Raw genomic sequence first — 24,078 nt, 5'->3', positions numbered from 1 at the left:
TATTCCATATCTTTTAATGAATAGTTCTTAATATTAATGTTAAATTTATATTGTTTATAATGTTAAATAAATGCCAAATTAATCCACCTTTTTCTTTATTATTAGTTCTTTTGTGTCCTATTTAAAAAGTTTTTTCTTATCTTTAATGAGGTTTAAATTTTTAATGTATTCAAATGTATCAATCTTTTTCTTTATGGCTAGTACTTATTAAGTAATCTTTCTCTACTTTGAAGTCATGAAGCTTTTGTTTTATATAGCCCTCTAGAAGCTCTATTTGCCTTTCGCATTTATGTCTATGATACGTCTAGAATGAATTTTTATGTATGGTGTAAGGTAGGGGTCAAGATTCCCCTCATAATTATCCAATTGTCACAGCACCTTTTATTGAAAGTTATCTTTACTGCTTTGCAGTGCCTTTTTTTTTTTTTTTTTTTTTGCAATGCCTCTTTTGTCATAATTAAAATATCCACATATACATGGATCTCTTTCCAGATTTATATTCTATTCCACTGGTCAGTATGTCCATCCTTGTGCCAAAATTATTTATAGTACATATAAATATCCAGTAGAGGAAGCCCTCCTATACTTTGTTCTTCACAATTGTGTGGGTTATTCTTGGCCCCTTGCATTTCCATCATATCAAGCTTCAAACAAAAAAAAAAATCTTGGTTAGATTTTATTGGCTAAAAAATTTTTAAAAAATAAAACAAACCTCTACTAGATTTTCTGAATAATCATTTAAATATAATTTCTTGTTTTCATGGGTGACTCATCAGCAAACATATATACTGTACCTGCCTTAGGTAAAGTAACTGACCAGGTTCAAAAATATCTCTGCTGTGAGCTGATTCATTGACCTCAAGACATATTACCTTAGGAAATTGCCTTCTTCTGACATCTGAGTTCCTTCTTCTCAATAAACCCAGTAGTAAATGTGCTTTCTTTCCAGGCTTCATAAGATAACAACTTCGGAAGGAGAAATGAAAATGAGTAAAAAGTTACAAATTATTTACCGGCTAAGACTTCACAGGGGTAAAATGTATCTACAAAGTTCTGATTCAGAGTCTGAACTTTCTCAGTGCAGAGACCTGTTTGCTTCCATTCTCCATTCTTTCCTCCATTTCCTCTTTCCCCTCCTGTCTGTCCTCTTCTTAGCTCCAATATCTTCTTCAACCCAAGCTTTTCTTTTTGCCTATACTGTGTTCCCTACAGCTCTCTGGGTCCGCATCTCTTTGGTCTTGTTCTCTATTGACAAACACAGATTTTCTCTCTTCTAAGTATTAAAAAAAAGTCATGTTTGACTGCTCAAGGTCTTCCCAAGTCATTGAACATAAGCTCAGGAAGTTTTGCATATTTTAGAGCACATACTTGGGAAGCAGTTCCTCAGAAAGCTACAAGGCAACCTTGCTAGATACTTCACAGTTCTGAATCCCATTTTAATTTTTTTTTAATGTTTATTTATTTTGAGAGAGGGGGAGAGAGAGAGAGAGACCGAGTGCGAGCAAGGGAGGGGCAGAGAGAGAGAGAGGGAGACACAGGATCCGAAGCGGGCTCCAGGCTCTGAGCTGTCGGCACAGAGCCCGAAACAGCACTCGAACCCACGAGCCGAAGTCAAAAGCTTAACCCACTGAGCCACCCGGGTGCCCCCTGAATCCCATTTTAGATGGGAAAGAGAACTGCCTAGAGTTCAAGGACAGAGCTTGAATTATAGTTCAAAGCTCTTGGGCAGTCTGTGAAGCAATTAACAAACTCACTTGGTACTAATGGTATCACAAATCATGCCAAAATTCAGGTGAGCTTGTAAAGGAAGTGTGAACCACTCCTTTAACCATGTACTTTATGAGATGCTTTTCCTTTTAATTTAATTTAATTTAATTTAATCTTATTTTATTTTATTTTATTTTATTTTATTTTATTTTAGTAGGCTTCATGACTAGTGTAGAGCCCAACACAGGGCTTGAACTCACAATCCTGAGATCAAGACCTGAACTGAGATCAAGAGTCAGACACTTAACCAACTGAGCCACCCAGGCACCCTGGATGCTTTTCCTTTTTTAACTAAGGCATGCTTCCTGTATAAATCTTGAAAAATATAGAAAATAAGACTATCATTCTTATTATTTCAGCACATACTTCTAGGCTTTTCAAATGCATGGCTGATATTATATGTAATTTTATTTTCTGCTTAAAATTATATCAAAAGCAAGTTTTCAAATCTTTACAATTGTAATATCATTAAATGACTGTAAAATATTTCTTTGAATCATAAGGAAGCAGACAAGCTTCATTTTATTAGATTGTAACTTGCTTCCAATTTCATCATGATTGTAAATAACATTGATGGGAAAAACTTGTTCATGACTCTGTATTTCAGGTTACTTTCATAGGCAAAATATGTATCTGATAAAGGACTTATATACAGAATATGTAAAGAACTCTTACAAAATCAATAATAAGAAAACAAACAACCCAATGTTTAAATGAGCAAAGAATCTGGACAATTTACCAAAGAAGTTATACTTAAGACAAATGAGCACGTGAAAATATGCTCAACAACACGAGTCATCTGGAAAATATAAATTAAAAGGACAATGGGGTAATACTACACCCCACAAAATTGTAAAATTTTAAAAACTGACCATACAAAGTGTTGACAATGATATGGAGCAACTGGAAGTTTCATGCATTGCTGGTGAGAATGAAAATAATGGACTCCCTTTGAAAAACGCTTTATTCATGTTTTATAAAGTTAAACTACACTTACCATCCAACCCAGCAATTCTTTCCTAGAAATGAAACAGAAATTCTACTCCCAAGAGAAGTGAAAATATATGTCCATGAAAGACCTACATGTGAATACTCATTGCTGTTAATTCACAATAACCCCAAACTGAAAACAATGCAAATGTCCATCAACAGGTGAATGGGTAAACAAACAACTGTGATGTTTCTGAACAGTACAATGTTTCTCAGCAATAAAAATGAATGAGCTACCAGTACGTGCAACAACATAGACAAAGCTCAAAAGCAACGTGCTGAGAAAAGAAGCCAGACACAAAAGACTACCTACCATTTAATTCCATTTATATGACATTCTAGGAAAGGCAAAACTGTGGTGATAGAAAGAAAACCTTCTGGAGTGATGGAAATATTTTATGTCTTAATTATACTGATGGTTATATGACTACATACATTTCTGGAAAATGGGTTAAGCTGAACACTTAAAATGGGCGAGGTTTTGTTACAGGTAAATTACATCTTGATAAAGCAGATTTTAAAAATAAGGAATGATTCTGAGTTTTTTGGTTTTTTGGGTTTTTTTTTAACTTAGGCAGCTGACCTAAAGTGGAACCTGAGAACAGATGGAATTCAGACAGAGAAGTAGGACTTGAGGGCAGCGGATGGTGTCAGGATAATGACTTCTGGTTTTGGAAGTGTTAATGAGGTTGAGTTAATGAGGGCACAGAGAGAGAAAAGAGACGTATAGAAATGAGAAGGGAAAAAAATCCCGAATTCAGTAAAAAAGGAAAAAAGACAGCATGAAATTGAGAAAAGGAAAAACTTGGGTTTTGTACGTAGGCTTTTCCATGTTGCCTATCTTCGTCTCAGTTTATTTTCATTTTTTCTTTCTTTATTCTCTTGGTCTTTCCTTTTCCTGGGGTGTGTGTGTCTGAGGTTGGGGGAGGGGGTTACACACCATGTGTTACCATTGTGTGTTCTAAAGTCTGTCTCCCTCTAAACAGACCACATATAAGCATTCCTGTACACACATACACACGTGTGCCCATGCACACACGCACACACACACACATGCACACACATCAATAATGCTACCAAATGAGAACAGTAGGAGGAAAGAGTAAATCGGGCTCCTGGGTGGCTCAGTTAGTTAAGCATCCAACTTCAGCTCAGGTCATGATCTCACGGTTCATGAGTTTGAGCCCTGCGTCAGGCTCTGTGCTGACTGCTCAGAGCCTGGAGCCTGCTTCAATTTCTGTCTCCCTCTCTCTCTGCCCCGCCCCACTTGCTCTCTCTCTCTCTCTCTTTCTCAAAAATGAATAAACATTTAAAAAAAAGAAAGAGTAAATCAAGAAAACAAAAAGGTAAAGAAGTTTGGCACCTGCCCTAACATGCATTGGTAGGGAGGGTTCACTTTTGGTCCTTCTCATTCTGTGGAGAAAAGCAATAGAAAAAAAGTACCGGGTTATTTAAACCAGCTTACCAACTGTTTAAACTCTGAGTAGGAAAATAGCTTTAACAGTTCCATTAGGATCTGGGCCAAGGACTTTTCCTTTGGATTTGTGGTGAATAATTAAAGGTTAATGGTGGTATTTTTCTTTCAGCCAAGGAAAAGCAACCACACCAGTCATGATCCTAATTTAATCCAACTGGGAAACTCTAGAAAACCTCAGTAACAAATTTGCAAAGGTTAAAAGGTTCTGGGCCTCTTAATTTGTACCCACAAAAGGCAACGAGGCTGTATTTTTATTTCCATCCTATGGATGAGGAAATTAAAATTCAGAAAAGCCATGGGATCTACCAACTCCCTCATTAAGAAGAACCAAAGACATTAGGGGCAGGATCTCCACTTTGGCATTTTGTTTTTGGATGTGCCTGGAAGAGGCAGACAAGAGAACTTCTTGGGCTTCTGAGGCCTGAGTTCTGCACGAATTGTCAGGCTATCACCTGGATCTATCCACATTTCTGTGGACAACTACCACCATTCAACACAGTGGCTCCGAGAAGGTGTGGGCAGGACGGGCTCCTTGGGACCTGACAAGACTCTCTGAGAGAGGTGATGAACAGAGCATATCATGGTATTTCTCATTCTAACTGTCCTCCACTTTATGCAACATCACATGGAGAGTGTGATATCTAGGTTGCGAACCCAAATTCTGTCTGACTCCAAAGCCATCCTCTCAACTGCCATACCCTGCTGCCTTCTATTCTTTTCTAACATTTCCAGTATGTGTGAGGTAAAAAGGAAAAAGAAAGGAAAGAAGGACAGTGGTAGGACACCCTCTATCTCCATCTCATTTGTTTCCAGGAGGCACCTTCCAGTCTGCTTTTTAGGAGAGAAGCACTGTTAGTGATCTCTCCCACCCCTGTCACTCATTCTCCCCAAGGAAGGAGCCATTTACCTGAAAAAGATTGGGAAAAGGTCACTCTTGCTTTGGTTTGCAGGTAAATGTTTAGCCAACAAGCTTTGGGACAAGGGCGGAGCCCTGACTTACAGCCAATTCTCCACTGTTGTCACTTCTTCCCTGAAGGCATCACCTGTGTCTCCCCTTCCCCTGAGGCATCTAACTCTTTAAGGAGTTTAGGACTTTGAGGAGTTTAGCCTTTATACACAACACCCCCACCCCAAATAAATGAATAAAAAAAAAAATGTGTTTTAGCAGCTTTTGCTTTCTACCTTAACAGCACAACTGCACCTGATGAACGAACACAAGGGCCTGGCTGCTTGCCTTGAATAGGAGAAAGAGACAAAAGACCCCATTTCAAAAAAACTTTACTTTCCACTGCTCTGTCTTCCACTAAAAAAGGGGGGTATAAACAGTCTTCAGTCCTCATCTCTGTCCCAAATGAAGTCCTAGTGGGACAGCAGTGTCTGGTGGGTGACATCTCTCCAAATTTTTATTCAACGTTTTTTTTTTTTTTTTTTTTTTTTTTTATTTTATTTTTGGGACAGAGAGAGACAGAGCATGAACGGGGGAGGGGCAGAGAGAGAGGGAGACACAGCATCGGAAACAGGCTCCAGGCTCCGAGCCATCAGCCCAGAGCCCGACGCGGGGCTCGAACTCACGGACCGCAAGATCGTGACCTGGCTGAAGTCGGACGCTTAACCGACTGCGCCACCCAGGCGCCCCTCTCCAAATTTTTAAAGACACCTCAGCCTGGGGCACCTGAGTGGCTCAGTCAGTTAAGCGTCCAACTTCCGCTCAGGTCATGATCTCATGATCTGTGAGTTCGACCCTTGAATCGGGCTCTGTATTGACAGCTCAGAACCCAGAACCTGGAGCATGCTTCAGATTCTGTGTCTCCCTCTCTCTCTGCCCCTCCCCTGCTCATGTTGTCTCTATCTCTCATAAATAAAGAAACTTAAAAAAATTTTAAAAACAAATTTAAAGACAACTGAGCCTAGATTCTGAGCATGTTTCTCCCTCTTTTTGAGACTTCTCCTTCAGGTCTGCCTTCCTATAAGCCCTGGCTCTTTCCTGCTTTGAGGCTGGGGTCAGGGTGGATATGTGAGAACATTGTATTGTTAGCCCCACTCGAATCCCATAGACTTTCTCCAAAGGAGGGGACTATTCTGTTTCCAGGAGGAAGGAAGGATGCTATGGAACCCAAGGCACCCACCCCAGGATTCAGGTATAAACAAGTCTGTACAATATAAGCGCATATTCCTGAGAATCAAAGCAGGAGGAAGCATAAGAAGACTGGACACTGTGGGGGTGCCCGAGTGGCTCAGTCAGTTGGGCATCCAACTTTAGCTCAGGTCATGATCTCGCAGTGCATGAGTTCAGGCCCCACGTCGGGCTCTGTGCTGATAGCTCAGAGCCTGAAGCCTGCTTCAGATTCTGTGTCTCCCTCTCTCTGTCCCTCCCCCGCTCACGATTTGTCTCTCTTTCTCTCTTTCAAAAATAAATAAACATAAAAACAATTTAAGAAGACTGGACACTGGGGCTGAAGTGAGGGCATGTGACTGAGACCTCTCACAACACTCAAGCCTCCTCCAGTGCCAGTCTGCTGTCCATAGTGTGTCCACCCCCCCCCGACCCACTGCCACCCCTGTGGACACAGGCTTTATCAAATATTAGTATTTTATTTCCTGAGACTCAGGCAGGGTTGAAAGGGTGGCTGGGTTCCCACTGAACATCCTGTGTTGTCTGCTCAGCTCATATGCATGGGAGAATGTTTACACTGGGTAAGGTCCCAGGGCTGGGACATAATTTGTGATGAGATGTCCTGAGAGGACAACCATGGTTCAGCTTGAGCCCAACCAATAGTCAGGCCATTGGTATGATGCTGTGCCTGCTCCAGGTCTAAGTTCAAAACTACAGCCCTTGGATTTCCCAGGGCTTGTTCACAGCGCCCCCTGCTGAACATTTTTTGTTAACCCTGTGTCTTTGGATCCCTGGTCAATTCTGTTCAGGAAATCTAATTCAGAAAGGAAGAAAGAAACAAAGGAAGGAAAGAAGGAAGGAAGGAAGGAAGGAAGGAAGGAAGGAAGGAAGGAAGGAAGGAAGGAAAAGAAGAAAGAAAGAAAGAAAGAAAGAAAGAAAGAAAGAAAGAAAGAAAGAAAGAAAGAAAGAAAGAAAGAAAGAAAGAAAGAGCCTTCTGGGATAACACAGTAAAATCAAGTAATAGATGTGAAGGTGCTTTGGAGAATCAAAAAAAGAAGACTACATAAAAATGGATCATTATTATAAAGCCAAGATTGAGAAGGATAGAACTAAATGGCTCCCTTATCCTCAAAACTTGCCTTATCATACATGCCTCTTCAGTAATGTCTTGGGCAGAAGTGAATTCTAATGGGCTGAATTGTGTCCCCGCAAAATTCACATGACCTCCAGTACCTCTGAGTGTGACTGTGTTTGGAGATAGCACATAACACACATGGAGGGAAGACCATGTGAAGACATAGAGAGAAGGCAACCATCTACAAGCCAAAGAGAAAGTCTTCAGATGAAACCAACCCCATCGACGTCTTGATCCCAGACTTCTAGCCTCCAGATCTGTAAAAAATAAATTTCTGGTGCTCCAACCACATAGTCTCTGGTACTTATAGCAGCCCTAGCAAGCTGACACACAAGTCTATGACATATTTGAGCCCTGCTAATATAATTGAGTTTTATTGTACCTAAAACAAGGCCCTGCCTAAAGTAATTCTTGGGCTAGAAGGAGGAGACGGGCAAATACAGACAATTAAGTGTTACAAGTATTAATAATATTGGTACCTGTTGTGTACCAGTCACTTTGCCTTTGTTGTCTTTAATCCCCACAACTATCCTAAAATACTGTATAGATGAGAAAGTAAAGGCACAAAGAGGATTAAAACTTTTCTCAAGGTCACACAGTTACTGTAAAGCTAATAATTGAATCTATGTCTGACTCAGAAATCTGTTTTGTCTCCCATTGATTCCTCTGCCTCTGCACAGAGGACAATGGGAACAAGAAAGGAGAAAGAGGGAAGGGTGAGAAGGTGATTATAGGTAGACATCAGTGGTCTATTCTGTTTTCCTGATAACAGTACTCTTTTTTATTGGAGAATGGCTCCACAACAAAAAGAATACACATTCTCCCTCCCCACGTCAAGAGGAACAGTCCAAGTCCTGGCCAATCATAATGTTTTCCCTCCAGCCACAGGTCAATAGCTGGGTACATGTCTACAGCTAAGCTAATCTTAGATTCTCCCATAATTTTTATAAGCTGAAACCAGGGGTGAAAAAGACTTCGTTCTCCCCTGGGGTGACCAAAGTGTATGTAAGCCTGGATCTCCCTTGACCACATTTTCCCCTAACAAGAGAGAATGAAGTCAACTCATAACAAGAAGCCAAAATATGTCTGTGTGTGTGTGTGTGTGTGTGTGTGTGTGTGTGTGTGTGTGTGTGTAGATGAGACAGAGAGAGCGATAACAGCTTCATTTGAGTATCTGGATCCAGCCATTCCTGAGGCTGCCTCCATCCAGTCCTTACTTATATGAATTAATATATCCCCTTTTAAAAGAAGCTAGTTTGTGTTGGGTTTCTATCGCTCAAAATCAAGAGTCTTGAGAAATACAAATACTGGTCAAACAAGTTTTCATAGATGAAGTGACCCAAGAAAGAAGGGATTCACCAGAAAGGTAAAGCGGAAGAGAGGCAGAGGCTGAGGAATGTAATAGCAGCTACACTTGGAACTGCAAGCAGCTCAGTATGGCTAAAGCTGAGACGTGTGGAATGGCTAGAGAGGTAGGCAGTAGCCACATCAGCAAAGATCTTTGTGCCCTGCCAAGATAATTTGGGGTCTGTATATGGGGTCGATAAGGATCTGCCGAAGAGTTTTAAGCAGTGGTGTGACATGATCAAACTTGGGTTTCAGGTCACTCGGGAGATGAATCTGAGGGAGAACACAACAGGAGGCAGTTTCAGCAGGAGTCTGCTACAGGAATCCAGGTGAGAGGTCCTGGTGGAAAATGGGTCCCAAGGTCTTGGCTTAGCCATTGGCTGGAGGGAAGGGCAGGCACAAAAAGAATTGCAGTTTGGTCATTTCGAGGTAGAAGTATCTGTGAGACATTTAGGGGGAATTGTCCAATTGGTATATCAAAAGAGGTGCCTGAGTTGGAGATTTAAAGAAAATGTTTTTGAATCATCAATTCAACTATTGACTGCATGCCTACTACTTGCCAGGCACTGTGCTGAGAAAAATACGGTCAGATCTCTGCTCCCCCAGGGTTACACTCTGGCAAAGACAAAACAGATAATAAACACGTAAAAAATAAAGAAACAAGGTAAGTGCCTGATAGACAATAAAGCAGTGTCGTGTGGTAGAGGCCGTGGAGTAGGGGCCTCCATTAGTTTGGATGCTCGGCTGGTAACAGATGCGGAGGCCCTGAGGGTGACAGAGGCAGCCACAAGATGAATATTCTCAAATTCACACAAATATAAACACGTCCATTAAAAAATTCCATCTGTTTTGTGAAGTTGCCTTCTTTGCCTGGTCATGCCCTCAGGGCTGGCCAGGACGTGCTGAGAGGCTTCAGTGCCAAAAGCTGAGGCTGGTACTTGGGAGACACCTACCAGAGCTCCTTTGTTCTTACCCAGCGCCTTTCATCCCACATTCACAAAGCCCATCCTGGCATCCACGCTCTTGGGCCTGGTTCATTGACACAGACAGGTGGCTTTTGATCATTATCCCTGTGTCATAAATAGGGGCAACAAAGGTCTGAGTTTACAGAGCACTGGCCAAAATTATTTGATGAGTCAAGGAATCTTCCTTTGAGTTGGACCAGTAATACCTGATGTCCGGGCCTTCCAGCTTCCTGAAATTGCCAGCTGCTGCATCTTTCTATTACAGTTGTTTTCTCTTTCACTCCACGCATCTGGCTAAAACCTTAGTTTTTCTTCAAGGACCCTGAAGTCATGTTGCTTTATTCCACCTACCCCAGGCCTGCTACTCAAGCCAATCAGCTTTTCTCCCCAGAATACCCTTTAAATTAAAGTGCTATGTAAAATTCTAACGATACATTATGACTTATTTCTTTTTTTAGGGCCCTCAGTATGATGGCATAATTTACATTACACTTATTTTTTTATTTTTTAATTTATTTTATATATACGTGTATATGTGTGTGTGTGTGTATTCTTTTTTTTTTTTTTTTTTTTTTTTGAGAGAGAGAGAGAGAGCGCGCAGGAGGAGTGGGGGAGAGGAGCAGAAGAAGAGAGAGAGAGGAGAATTTTCAGCAGGCTCTATGCTTGGCACAAAGCCCAACATGGGGCTCAATCCCACGACCCTGGGATCGTGACCTGAGCTGAAATCAAGAGTCAAATGTTCAACCAACTGAGCCACACAGGCACCCCACATTACACTTATTTTTTTTTTAAGTTATTTATTTATTTATTTTGAGAGAGAGAGAGCATGCATGCGCAAGTATGGGAGGGGCAGAGAGACAGAAGGAGAGAGAGAATCCCAGGCAGGCTCCATGCTGTCAGCACAGAGCCCGATGCAGGGGCTTGAACTCAGGAATCATGAGATCATGACCTGAGCCAAAATTAAGAGTTGGACGCTTAACTGACTGAGCCACCCAGGTGTCCCTACCCTTAGTTTTTAAATGTACAGTTTTTAATGTATAGTTTAAATCTTTTTAAATGTTCAGTGTGTTTTAGTACTTGTGTATACCAATATAACCACTACCTCATTTAGAACATAGAAAATATTTGCAGTCATATATTTGATTAGAGTCTAGTATCCAGAATCTACAACTCAATGGTAAAAAGACAAATAACTTAATTTTTAAATGGGCAAAGGATTTGAATAGACATTTCTCCCAAGGACATATACAAATGGCCACTAAACTCAACATCATTACTTTTTAGGAAAATGCAAACCAAAACCATTTGAGATAGTACTTCACACACACACATGATTAGAATTTTAAAAAACGGACAATAACAAATGTTGGCTAGGATACGGAGAAATTAGAAGCTTTGCATGTTGCTGTTAGGACTGTAGAATGTTGCAGCTGCTGTGGAAAACAATATGGCAGTTTCTCAAAAAGTTAAACATAGACTTAAAACATGGCCTAGCAATTCCACGCCAAGGTATATATACCCAGGAGAATTGAAAACACCTGTCCATACAAAAACTTGCACACAAATGTTCACAGTAGCATTCACAATAGCCAAAAAGTGGAAACAATGCAAATGTCCATAATCTAAGGAATGGACAAATAAAATGTGACATATCCATAGAGTGGAGTATTATTCATCCACAAAAAGGAATAAAGTATTAATAAATGCTACAATTTGGATGAGCCTTGAAAACAATATGCTACACAAAAGAAGCCAGAAACAAAAGGCTGCCTGATACTCCATTTATAAGAAATATTTAGAATAAACAAATCCATGGAGACAGAATATAACTTAGTAGTTCAGGGGATGAGAAGAGGAAGGAATGGAGGGTGACTGCTAATGGGTAAACGGTTTCTTTTGTGGATGATGAAAATGTTCTGGAAGTGGATAGTGGCAGTGGTTTTACAACCTTGTGGCTATACTAAAAAGCATTTAATTGTACACTTTGCTTTTTTTAATGTTTACTTATTTTTGAGAGACAGAAAGAAACTGCATGTGCATGTGTATATGAGCAGAGGGGGCAGAGAGAAAGAGAGAGAAAGAATGACAAGCAGGCTCCGTGCTGTCCGCACAGAGCCTGACTCGGGGCTCGTGTGAGATCATGACCTGAGCCGAAACCGAAAGTTGGATACTTAACCAGCTGAGCCACCCAAGTGCCCTAACTATACACTTGAAAAGGGTGGAATTTGGGGCTCCTGGGTGGGTCAGTCGGTTGGGCGTCTGATTTCGGCTCAGGTCATGATCTCACAGTTCACAGGTTCAAGCCCGGTGTTAGGCTTTGTGCTGACAGCTCAGAGCCTGGAGTCTGCTTTGGATTCTGTGTCTCCCTCTCTCTCTGCCCTTCCCCGGCTCATGCTCTGTCTCTCTAAATAAATAAATAAATAAATAAATAAATAAATAAAAGGGTGAATTTTATGGCATGTGAATTATATACTGATAAAAAATAGTTTAGGGGCGCCTGGTGGCTCAGTCGGTTAAGCGTCTGATTTCAGCTCAGGTCATGATGTCATAGGTCATGCACTGGAGCCTCGCATCGGGCTCTGTGCTGACAGCTCAGAGCCTGAAGCCTGCTTCAGATTTTGTGTTGCCCTCTCTCTCTGCTCCTCCCCCTCTCACGCTCTCTCTCTCTCTCTCTCTCTCAAAAATAAACATTAAAAGAAATTTTTTAAATAAAAAAATAGTTTAAAACTTTGCACTTCAAAAGACGTCATTAAGAAATGCAAATACAGGAGCGCCTGGGTGGCTCAGTCGGTTAAGCGGCCAACTTCGGCTCAGGTCATGATCTCTCGGTCCGTGAGTTCGAGCCCCGCGTCAGGCTCTGTGCTCGGAGCCTGGAGCCTGTTTCAGATTCTGTGTCTCCCTCTCTCTGACCCTCCCCTGTTCATGCTCTGTCTCTCCCTGTCTCAAAAATAAATAAAACGTTAAAAAAAAAAAAGAAATGCAAATACAAAGTAGATTGGGAGAAAATATTTATGAAGCATATATCTGATAAAGAACTACTATCCAGAACACATTAAGAACTACAACACAATAACAGAAAGACAAACAATCCAATAAAAAAATAAGGCAAAAGACTTGAGTAGACATCAGAGAAGATACTCAAATGGCTAATAATCATATGCAGAAATCTTCTACAGCAATCCCAAAGGAAATGAAAGTTAGTACGACAGGGAACTACAGACTCACGAGAATGCCTGTAAGCAAAAAGACTGAAAATAAGCACTGGTGAGATTGTGGAGCAACTGGAACTCTCAGACATTCCTGGTGGGAATGTAAAGTGAGAATTACTTGGGAAAAGTTTGGTATTTTCCTAAGTTAAATACAAATACAACCTAGCAACCTAATACAACCTAGCAATACAAATACAACCTTTTATGTATGTATCTAAGAGAAATGAAAACACATGTCCAAATAAATACTGGCTCACAAATATTCATAGTAGCATTATTCATAACAGCCTCAAACTGGAAAAGATCCAAATGTCCATCAATTGATGAATAAACTGTGTGGTATATCTATACAATAATATATATCTTAGCAATAAAAAGAGACAAATTACTGATGCATGCAACAAATGTATGAACTTCAAAAATATCATGCTAAGGAAAGAGGACAATGATTCCATTTGTATGAAATTTCTAGAAAAAGCAGAACCATAGAGATAGAAAGCAAATCAGTGGTTGCCTGGAGCTGATGCCAAGAGGGAACTTTTTGGAATGAGAGAAGTGTTCTAAAAGCGGATTGGGGGGCGCCTGGGTGGCGCAGTCGGTTCAGCGTCCGACTTCAGCCAGGTCACGATCTCGCGGTCCGTGAGTTCGAGCCCCGCGTCAGGCTCTGGGCTGATGGCTCAGAGCCTGGAGCCTGTTTCCGATTCTGTGTCTCCCTCTCTCTATGCCCCTCCCCCGTTCATGCTCTGTCTCTCTCTGTCCCAAAAATAAATAAACGTTGAAAAAAAAAAAATTAAAAAAAAAATAAATAAATAAAAGTGGATTGGGTGGCTCAGTGGTTAGGCATCCCACTAGATCTCAGCTCACGTCTTGATCTCAAAGTCAAGTTCAAGCCTCACCTTGGGCTCTGCACAGGGCATGAAGCCTACTTAAAAAATAATAATAAAATAAAAGTGGATGGTGGTGATGGTTACACAACAGTATAAATTTACTTAAAATCAATGAACTGTTAACCAAAAAGAACAACAACAAAAAAAAATCACAAGGAAATGGACACAGAGAAGCTTTGGGATAAAGGTAATATTCTTTTCCTTGGCTTGGATGGTAGGTGGCTATTTGGATGTGTTCACTTGATGATAATCCATATGCCTATATATAAGTTTTTTTCTCAAATGTATGATTTATTCCCTTTATGTGTGTAATTCTTTTAAAAAGTTTAAAATAAAAAATTAACCATTCAGACAGTCTAAGCGATTCATTGATGAAAGAAAAATCAGGATGAAGTTTAGTGTATTGCTGATGCCTAGTGGGCCTGATTTGTGCTATCATAAACAGCCAAGATCATCCATTCTACCCATAAATTAACATTAACACATTTTCTACCCATGGTGTCTGTTTACTCTTCTCTCAAGGGGTCATCTCACTACATTTTTTGCTTTATTTCCATACGTACTGACTCTTACCTGTTCTGAATCTTCTAAGAGAGGAGACAGGCAGTTGCTTCTCACACAGATTTGTTTGTTTTGGTTTTTGTTTTTTAGATATAACTTGTAGACAATAAAGTGAGCAAATCTGACATGCACAGCAAGGTGAATTTTTATGCATGTATACACCTGCGTAACCATCCTCTCTATAGAAAGTATTTCCAACACTCCAGAAACTCCTTTGTGTCCCCCTCAGTCAGCACATCCCCACCAAGTGTAACCACTGAATACCCAGACCCACCAAGTATAACATCCTGACTTTCGTTGTCATAGGTTACTTTTGCCTGTTTTTGAACTTCATTTGAGGATCGAGACATGTTCGCTTCTGACTTCTTTCATTCAACTTTATGTCTGTGAGATTCATCCATGTTGCTGCATTGTAAGAGTAGTTCACTCTTGTATATTGCTATGTTGTATTCTATTGTACGACTAGGTCACAACTTACTTTGATGGACATTAGGTTTTTCTAGTTTTTGGCTTCACAGATAAAAGTGTGCATATCTTTTGATGGATATAAGCCCTCATTTCTGTTGTCACCTAATGATATTTTATACTTAAGGTTTTATTTTGTTTTATTTTATTTTTTACACCAAGTTTTAATAAAGTAAGGTGCAGCATCCAGATCAGAGTAGGTCCATGGCATTTGGACTTAGAATACCTCATCTCTACCATGTAAGAGTAACACCAAAAGGCTACCAATGGCGGTAATTTTGAAAACAGAATACCCATATCGCAAGTCTATATGAGATCTAAATAAGAAGGAAACTGTGAAGATTTCCAAATTGAAATCTGTCATGTCTTTTCTCAGCTAGTATCTAAGACTTATTGCTTCACTAGTGAGTGAGCCCAAGACTTCTCCGCTAAAGAGGAGGGACAAAGACAATGGATTTAATAATGACTCAGGTATCGGTCAGTCCTAGAGAAAATTGTAAAGTAGGTTAGGTGCCTTTAAGGACCTTCTCCACCCAAGCTTTCCTCTTCTTTGGAATATCTTCTCCCCTGTGACCCCCTCCTTCCAAAGCCAGGGTCCTTCCTAATGCCAAGGTCATAATGCCCTGGACTGGTACCTCATCCAACCTACTCATCTTAGGTGACTCGTAAACTCTGAATCTGCCTGCAACCCTACAGCACACACCTTTGGAGCTTGGCTTTCTAGCAGGTGACAGGAAATCTGAGAAACTTACACCATCTATGTGATCCCTTTCCTCTAGGATATTTCAGTAGGAGTCATCTAGGAAGAAAGCTAGAATTTAAAAGAGCTGTTTTAAGGGTGGACAATCTGGTTGGGGATAAGCTCTCATGGGAACCACAGGGCTGTGTGTCTAGCTGGCTAGCTCAGGCATAGCTCAGCAGGTCCTGCATTTCATTGCAGATGTTTGGTTTGGAAAGTCCCCCAGCTATTTGGCTTCTGGAGTCCTTTCTCACCATGGGGCTCCTCTGTGGGAGGACAGAACTCATCAGTCACATTCCCCAAATGTCAGGCTCCTGCTGTGTGACCCCAGGAGAACCTTGTTTCCTATCTACATAACAGAAGCAAGGACTCTGCAAGTTTGAACTGTTGGGCAAAGGTCCTCCCTGATGGTTAGAGTTCCCAAACAAGGTGACTGTTGGGAGATAAATTGCAATGTAAATGTCCTCCATCCTCTGACTGTCATTTCACCCTTCCTCCTTCTCTTCTCTATGGTCTCTTAAGACATTCTTGGGGATGTAACTCACCAGCCAGAAACTAAATTATATTTAACTTTTTCAATTAGATGCTATTTCAGCTATGTTAAACCAGTACTTGAGGTGTTAAGCCAGAACATGAGATCCCTGAAAAGAGGTCCTGGAATCATTCAGGTTCAGACTTGTAGAATTATTACTTTCACTTTCTAGAACCCACCACCCCTTCCTTTAACTATAAAGCTTTAGATCACCTGCCCCCTTTGCCTGAAATTCCCTCCTTTCCACCAGGCCTATCCAACACACACACAAACACACACACACACACACACACACACACACACACACACACACACCACAGACCTGAGACTTCAGCTTGTCCCTCAAGACTCAATTAGGCATTATCTCTTTAGTAAAATTTTCTCGGATATCCCAAATCTGAGCTAGCTTCCCTTCCTCCCAACCCTTTGCACAGTTTTCTTTTTTCTTTTTAAATATAATTTATTGACAGGTTGGTTTCCATACAACACCCAGTGCTCATCCCAACAAATGCCCTCCTAAATGCCCATCACCCACTTTCCCCTCTCCCCCACTCCCCATCAACCCTCAGTTTGTTCTCTTATGGTTTGCCTCCTTCCCTCTTTGTAACTTTTTTTTTCCTTCCCTTCCCTTCTCCCCATGGTCTTCTGTTAAGTTTCTCAGGATCCACCTATGAGTGAAAACATATGGTATCTGTCTTTCTCTGACTTACTTCACTTAGTTTAATACCTTCCAGTTCCATCCACGTTGCTGCAAGTGGCCAGATTTCATTCTTTATCATTGCCAAGTAATATTCAATTGTATATATAAACCACATCTTCTTTATCCATTCATCAGTTGGTAGACATTTAGGCTCTTTCCGTAATTTGGCTATTGTCGAGAGTGCTGCTATAAACACTGGGGTACATATACCCCTATGCATCAGCACTCCTGTATCCCTTGGGTAAATTCCTAGCAATGCTATTGCTGGGTCATAGGGTAGTTCTATATTTAATTTTTTAAGGAACCTCCACCGTGTTTTCCAGAGTGGCTGCACCAGTTTGCATTCCCACCAACAGTGCAAGAGGGTTCCTGTTTCTCCACATCCTCGCCAGCATCTATAGTCTCCTGATTTATTCATTTTGGCCACTCTGACCGGCATGAGGTGGTATCTCAGTGTGGTTTTGATTTGTATTTCCCTGATGAGGAGTGATGTTGAGCATCGTTTCATGTGTCTGTTGGCCATCCGGATGTCTTCTTTGGAAAAGTGTCTATTCGTGTTCTCTGCCCATTTCTTCACTGGATTATTTATTTTTCGGGTGTGGAGGTTGGTGAGTTCTTTATAGGTTTTGGATACTAACCCTTTATCCGATATGTCATTTGCAAATATCTTTTCCCATTCTGTTGGTTGCCTTTTAGTTTTGTTGATTGTTTTCCTTTGCAGTGCAGAAGCTTTTTGTCTTCATGAGGTCCCAATAGTTCATTTTTGCTTTAAATTCCCTTGGCTTTGGAGATGTGTCAAGTAAGAAATTGCTGCGGCTGATGTCAAAGAGGCTTTTTCCTGCTTTCTCCTCTAGGGTTTTGATGGTTTCCTGTCTCACATTCAGGTCCTTTATCCATTTTGAGTTTATGTTTGTGTATGGTGTAAGAAAGTGGTCCAGTTTCATTCTTCTACATGTTGCTGTTCAGTTCTCCCAGCACCATTTGTTACAGAGACTTTTTTCCAATGGATACGCTTTCCTGCTTTGTCAAAGATTAGTTGGCCATACATTTGTGGGTCCAATTCTGGGTTCTCTATTCTATTCCATTGGTCTATGTGTCTGTTTTTGCCCTTTGCACAGTTTTCTAATCATTGATGGATTTTCCAGTCTTAACTAATTGGCAGTAAACCCCCTAATTGTGTTTATAGACCCAACATGCCAGGCACACAGTAAATGACCAATAAATATTCGTATAGTTGAATGAATAAACAGCTTGTTACTGCTACTGTTGTATTCTGACTCTCATTCTGGTTAAAAATGAACCTCCTCCCTAGTTTGCCATTATTCCCAACAAGAAGCTTCACAACAAGACACCAGGGTATGTCATATCTGATGAAGCAGATTCAGAGAGGCCCGGTGAGAGGGCTCTCCATCACCTCCATCTGCAGGAGGAGAAGAGAGAAAGGAGGGATAATTACAGATCTGAGGTCTCAGCACTGGATCAGGAGATCATTGAAGTAGATCCTGACACTTCAGGAAATGTTGAAACTCTCGGACCCTGAGAGTGTATCTGCAGGTCAGTCAGCCTGCAGCTGGAATGAATCTCAAAACACCACATGGAGCCGATGAATCTTTCTGCTGTGCTGTAATATCTTTAATAAACCTTGGATGATAAAAAAAAAAAAAGAATGAGCCTCCTCCCAAAATAACCCAGCAGCCTAGAGAATATTTTTTGAAAATATAATTCAATTGTATTCACTTCAATTCAGAATTTGCCACATATACTCAAGGCTCGGCCCTAGAGGGTTTGGAAAATAGCAATACTAATTATAATCTCCACCTTTAAGAAGCCTTTCCATCTTTGGGGTTCAGTCGGTTAAGTGTCGGACTTCAGCGCAGGTCATGATCTCGCAGTTTGGGGAGTTCAAGCCCCACATCGGGCTCTGTGCTGATGGCTCAGAGCCTGGAGTCTGCTTCAGATTCTGTGTCTCTCTCTCTCTCTGCCCCTCCCCTGCTCATGCTCTGTCTCTCTCTCTCAAAAATAAACAAAATTTATAAAAAAAAAAAAAAAGAAGCTTTCCATCTTTTTGAGGATGACACTAGTGTTGGTCTCCTCCCTATACCATTTCAGATCCTCTCACCTGCCCCCTCACCCCAACTACTCTCATGCAGGCTCCTCCAATTGTACATATTCCAAGGCTCATGGGTGAAAGAGTACAGCATGGATCTTCAGAAGTTCAGGGCAGCTGAAATAAAGTGCATTCTTAGTGGGGAGGAGCAGAGATGATAGGGAGAGATGAGGCTGGAAGGCTCAGCAGGGGTCAGAGCTTAAAGGACCTCCCAATCATGCAAAGTAATTGATCCTGATGTCAAGGAGCAACCCGGGTAGGGTTTTGAGCAGGCAAGTGACTTGATCAGATTTATGTTTTAAAAAGATTCCTCTTGCTGCAGTGCGGAAAATTAACCAGAGGAGGGCAAAGCTGGAGGCAGAAGTCTGGTTGGCAATTACATACTGTCGATCCTGCCTTACATGAGCATCACCTGGGGAGCCTTAATGATAAATATCTAGAAGTGCGACCCAGGCATCACCTTTTTTCCCTTCCAGCTCCCCAGTAATTCTCACATGCAGCCAATGTCAAGAACCACTGCATTAGAAGTATTGGAAGATGTCCAGCAGGGTCAGAGAATAGAGGGACGTAGGCCAAGACAGGAGAAACATGCGGGGAGAGAGCTGAGGTCCTTGTGCCCTGTGGGTAGCATCTAGCCTGTTCCATTTTCTCGGATTCACATTCATTTGGGCTCAACTGATTTTTATTTTATTTTAATTGTTATTTTTTACAGTAGGCTCCATGCCGGGAGCACCTGGGTGACTTAGTTAAGTGTCTGACTTAGGTTCAGGTCATGATCTCATGGTTCATGCGTTCCAGCCCCGCATCAGACTCTCCGCTGACAGTGCAGAGTCTCCTTGGGATTTCCTCTCTCTCTCTCTCTCTCTCTCTCTCTCTCTCTCTCTCTGCCCTTCTCCCACTTGTGCTTTTTTTCTCTCTCAAATAAATAAACTTAAAAAAATTTACCTGCGATCTTTAAAATTTGGAACACCCATCAGTAAATCAGAGCCTTCGTTCACTCTGCAACATAACAATGTTAGACATTTAAAATGGAAGCATCAAGTGAACATACCAGTTAATAATACTTTGCAGTGTAGTTTAGTAAGTGCTCTGACTACCATCACTTCTTAGCCGTTTCAAATCTCACTCCTCAAAAAAGCAGCCACTGGACCTCTTCTACTTTCTGTGTATTCAAAAAACACAAGGCGTTATGGTTGCAACAAAATATGCCAACAAAAGAAAGCAACTGTTACTTACTCTTGTCCCAGATCAGCCTTAGGAAGAGGACAGAGTTCAGACACAAATCACTTGGGTCTTTCAGAAAGGTGGTGGCTGGATTGGCATGTTTTCCTGGTGAAACACTGAGAGGCAGAGATGGAGACACCCAAAAGCATCAGCCTGACACTTTCCACTGCGAGATCCCCACCGCTATGATAGACATTGTCTCATGATGGGGCAGATGGAGACAAGAGCTGGCTAACCTGTTAGATTTCTCCTGCATTTAACTTCTCCAACAGAAAAATGAGCCCAGAAAGATGAATCTGTCAAGTCTTCTACTTTAAGAGTGTTTGTACCTATTTTTAAAGTAAATAATATCTGAAAATATACAAAGACCTTGTTCTGCCCTACCCCAGGAGTGAGGAAAGTGAACAGCTCTTTGGGCCTGCTTACTCAGTGGAAAATGCTAGAAGACCTCCCCTTTGGCTATTCCATATCCCTTGGATACTGAATGTCTTCTCTATGGTACATCTTTGCTTCAGAGGAAACAGAAATGGCAGAGAAAAAAAATGAGGTTTAAAATGAAACCTAAATCTTTCAGTGCCTTAGAAGTATTTTGAAGAGAGCTTTGTTTGATGAGAGTACTCATTCATTATATAAACTTAAAATCTGAATTGTATTCATAATGAAAGAAATAATTCACCTGATTGTTAATGATTAAAACAAAAAAAAAATTTTTTTTTTTTTAAAGTAGGCTCCATGCCCAATGTGGGGCTTGATCTCACGACCCTGAAATCAAGAATCACACACTCTTCCAACTGAGCCAGCCAGGCACCCCAAGCCCAACTAGGTTTTTGGTTTGGTTTGGTTTGGTTTTTTTTTTTAATTTTTGTTTATTTATTTTGAGAGAGAGGGCAGGGGAGGGGCAGAGAGAGAGAGGGAGAGAGAGAATCCCAAGCAGGCTCCATGCTGTTAGCACAGACCCCTATGTGGGACTTGATCTCATGAACCATGAGATCATGATCTGAGCAGAAATCAAGAGAGGGATACTTAACCAACAGAGGCACCCAGGTGCCCCCAAGTGGTTTTTAAATTTAAATTAGTTGCACAGAAGATTTTAGGGGATACTATGTCCATGTAGATTCATCAATTATAACAAATACACCACTCTGGTAGAGGATGTCAATCATAGGGGAGGCTGTGCATGAGTGAGGACAGGAGGTAAATGAGAAATCTCTATACCTTCCTCTCAATTTTGCCGTGAACCTAAAATAGCTCTAAAAAGTAAAGTCTATTAAAAATATATAAAATTCACACAAAATATCCAAATTTCTGTTTCTCTAAGAAGTCTGAAGATCTGGCCACACTGGCTCTGATTGCCCCCAGGGCAACACACCAAATCCTGGCTGACTGCTTTAGAAGTAGCCCAAGTGAGCCAAGCCATCCCAGTCTCCACCACTCGCTGTCCGTTCCCACCATTGCTGCTGGGTGTCAGGGGCTATGCCACCTCACCCCCGAGCCAGCCCACTCATTTAAGTGAATTGCCTGGTCCCTATCAGGATTGGAGTTTAAAATTTAAGAGCTAGACTCTACAGAGTGGGTAAACTTGTTAAGGTTTTGTGTTGTTGTTGTTGTTGTTGTTGTTGTTGTTTTTCACGTTGGGAGCAGTGTGAAGCCGTTGAAAGGTTTTACACAAGGCAATGACACAAATCTGCAGAGTTAGACGATCAGTCTGGATTGTTTAAATTCCAAGTACAGGAACTATTTTACTAGGGAATGAGGACAAATCAGGACACCTCAGACTCCCCTGCTCTTTTACAGACAAGCCTTTATCACGTTCAGGGTATGGGCAATCAATTTTCAGTAAAAATGGAGGCTTTCCACCAGTGATTTGTCCAAAATAATAGGCAAAATAACAAGACAGGATGAAAATAGAGTTGAGCTAGGAGGCAAAAGACCTGGATTTGAATCATAAGCGTCTTAGACACTGATCCTCTTCCTTTCACTGTCCTCCTCTGGAAAATGAAAACAACACAAGCAGATTCTCCTACATGCTTCATAGGGTGAAGATCAGAGTAAAAAAAAATGATACTTTATAAACTGACACATGATTCATAAATGTAAAGAATTATCATTATTCATTTATTTATGAAACTCATACCCGTTTCTACTATGGCCTTGCTAGACCTGGGGACACAAAAATGAATGGGACAATCCCTGGGGGTCTATGGTCTACTAGAACTACCAATGATATAAAGAGGTAATTATACATATATACCCAAAAGTATTAAAAACAAAGATTTGTTGGGGCGCCTGGGTGGCGCAGTCGGTTAAGCGTCCGACTTCAGCCAGGTCACGATCTCGCGGTCCGTGAGTTCGAGCCCCGCATCAGGCTCTGGGCTGATGGCTCAGAGCCTGGAGCCTGTTTCCGATTCTGTGTCTCCCTCTCTCTCTGCCCCTCCCCCGTTCATGCTCTGTCTCTCTCTGTCCCAAAAATAAATAAACGTTGAAAAAAAAAAAATTAAAAAAAAACAAAAAAAAAACAAAAAAAAAACAAAGATTTGTTGTATGCCCGGGTATTAAAAACAGAGATGCTTGGGGCACGTGGGTGGCTCAGTCGGTTAAGCATCCAACTTCGACTCAGGTCATGACCTCACGGTTCATGAGTTCGAGCCCCACGTCGGGCTCTGTGCTGACAGCTCAGAGCCTGGAGCCTGCTTCGGATTCTGTGTCTCCCTCTCTCTCTGCTCCTCCCTCACGCATGCTCCCTCTCTCTCTCTCTCAAAAATAAACATTAAAAAACAACAACAAAGAGATGCTTGTATGCCAATGTTCATACCAGCATTATGCACAATAACTAAAAGGTAGAAACAACCAAAGTATTCATCAACAGATGAATGAATAATCAAAATGTGGCATGTACATACAAAGGAATAATATTCCTTCTGAAAAGGAATGAAGTTCTGATACATGGATAAACCTTGAAAACATGCTAAGTAAAACACAAGAGAACAAGCAGTGTATGATTTTACTCATGTGAAGCATCTAGAGTAGACAAATCCGTAGATACAGGAAGTAGGTAAGAAGTTACCAGGGGCTTGGGGTGAAGATGGGACTGGGGACTTACTGCTTAATGGGTACAGAGTTTCCATTTGGGGTAGTGAAAATTTGGAGCAATAGTAGTGACTATGGCACAACATTGCATATTTAATTAATGTCACTGAATTGTACCTTAAAAATGGTTAAAATGTCAAGTTTTATTTTATATATATTTTACTACAGTAACAAGGAATTAAAGACTGACTGACTGAGTGAATGAATGAATAAATGAATGGGTCAAAGTTCAACTAAAGACACCAGAAGAAGAACAGAGTAAATCTAAAGAGAGTATAATAAAAGAAATAATAAAAGTAAAAGCAAAAACGAATGAAATAGAAAACAAACAATAACGTCAAGAGACCAAAAGCTCATTCAAAGGTAGAGGAAAGCTAATAAAATAAATAAACATAAACAAATAAAATAGAAGTATATATTTTATGATATATATATATTATGATAAATGCTAAAAGAGATGCACTGTGAAGAAGTCCTGATTGGAGGGGAAAGTAGGAGAGGGCTCCACAAAAGATATGCTTGTGGAGGTGTGAACTCAGGAGGGGAGAGAAGCAGTGTTCTATAGCACAGAGTTGGGCTGGTGTGTGTGTGTGTGTGTGTGTGTGTGTGTGTGTGTGTGTGCGTGCTGGGCAGAGGGACTCCTGTTGGAGTCACCATTGTATACCCTTCCTAACCTGGTGTCTCAAACCAGGGTATTTAATAAATGTTTGCTAGGGGCGCCTGGGTGGCGCAGTCGGTTAAGCGTCCGACTTCAGCCAGGTCACGATCTCGCG

At 41.1% G+C, this 24,078-nt stretch overlaps 1 protein-coding gene across 1 annotated transcript in view; it reads left to right on the top strand.

The window, feature by feature from the left end:
• Positions 1-24,078, top strand: part of ANXA4 (annexin A4) — a 159,266-nt gene that overhangs the window by 54,422 nt on the left and 80,766 nt on the right. Inside the window, exon 2 of the mRNA XM_086700949.1 lies at positions 9,085-9,158. The gene's annotated coding sequence lies outside the window, so the exon portion shown is untranslated. The remainder of the gene's footprint in view (positions 1-9,084; positions 9,159-24,078) is intronic.

The sequence above is a fragment of the Puma concolor genome, chromosome A3, assembly GCF_028749965.1.
Source record: "Puma concolor isolate L17-30 chromosome A3, mPumCon1.1.hap2, whole genome shotgun sequence".
In the NCBI taxonomy this organism is placed as follows: domain Eukaryota; kingdom Metazoa; phylum Chordata; class Mammalia; order Carnivora; family Felidae; genus Puma; species Puma concolor.
The sequence above is the reverse complement of the archived record's forward strand: the minus strand, read 5'-3'. Positions and strand labels throughout refer to the sequence as shown.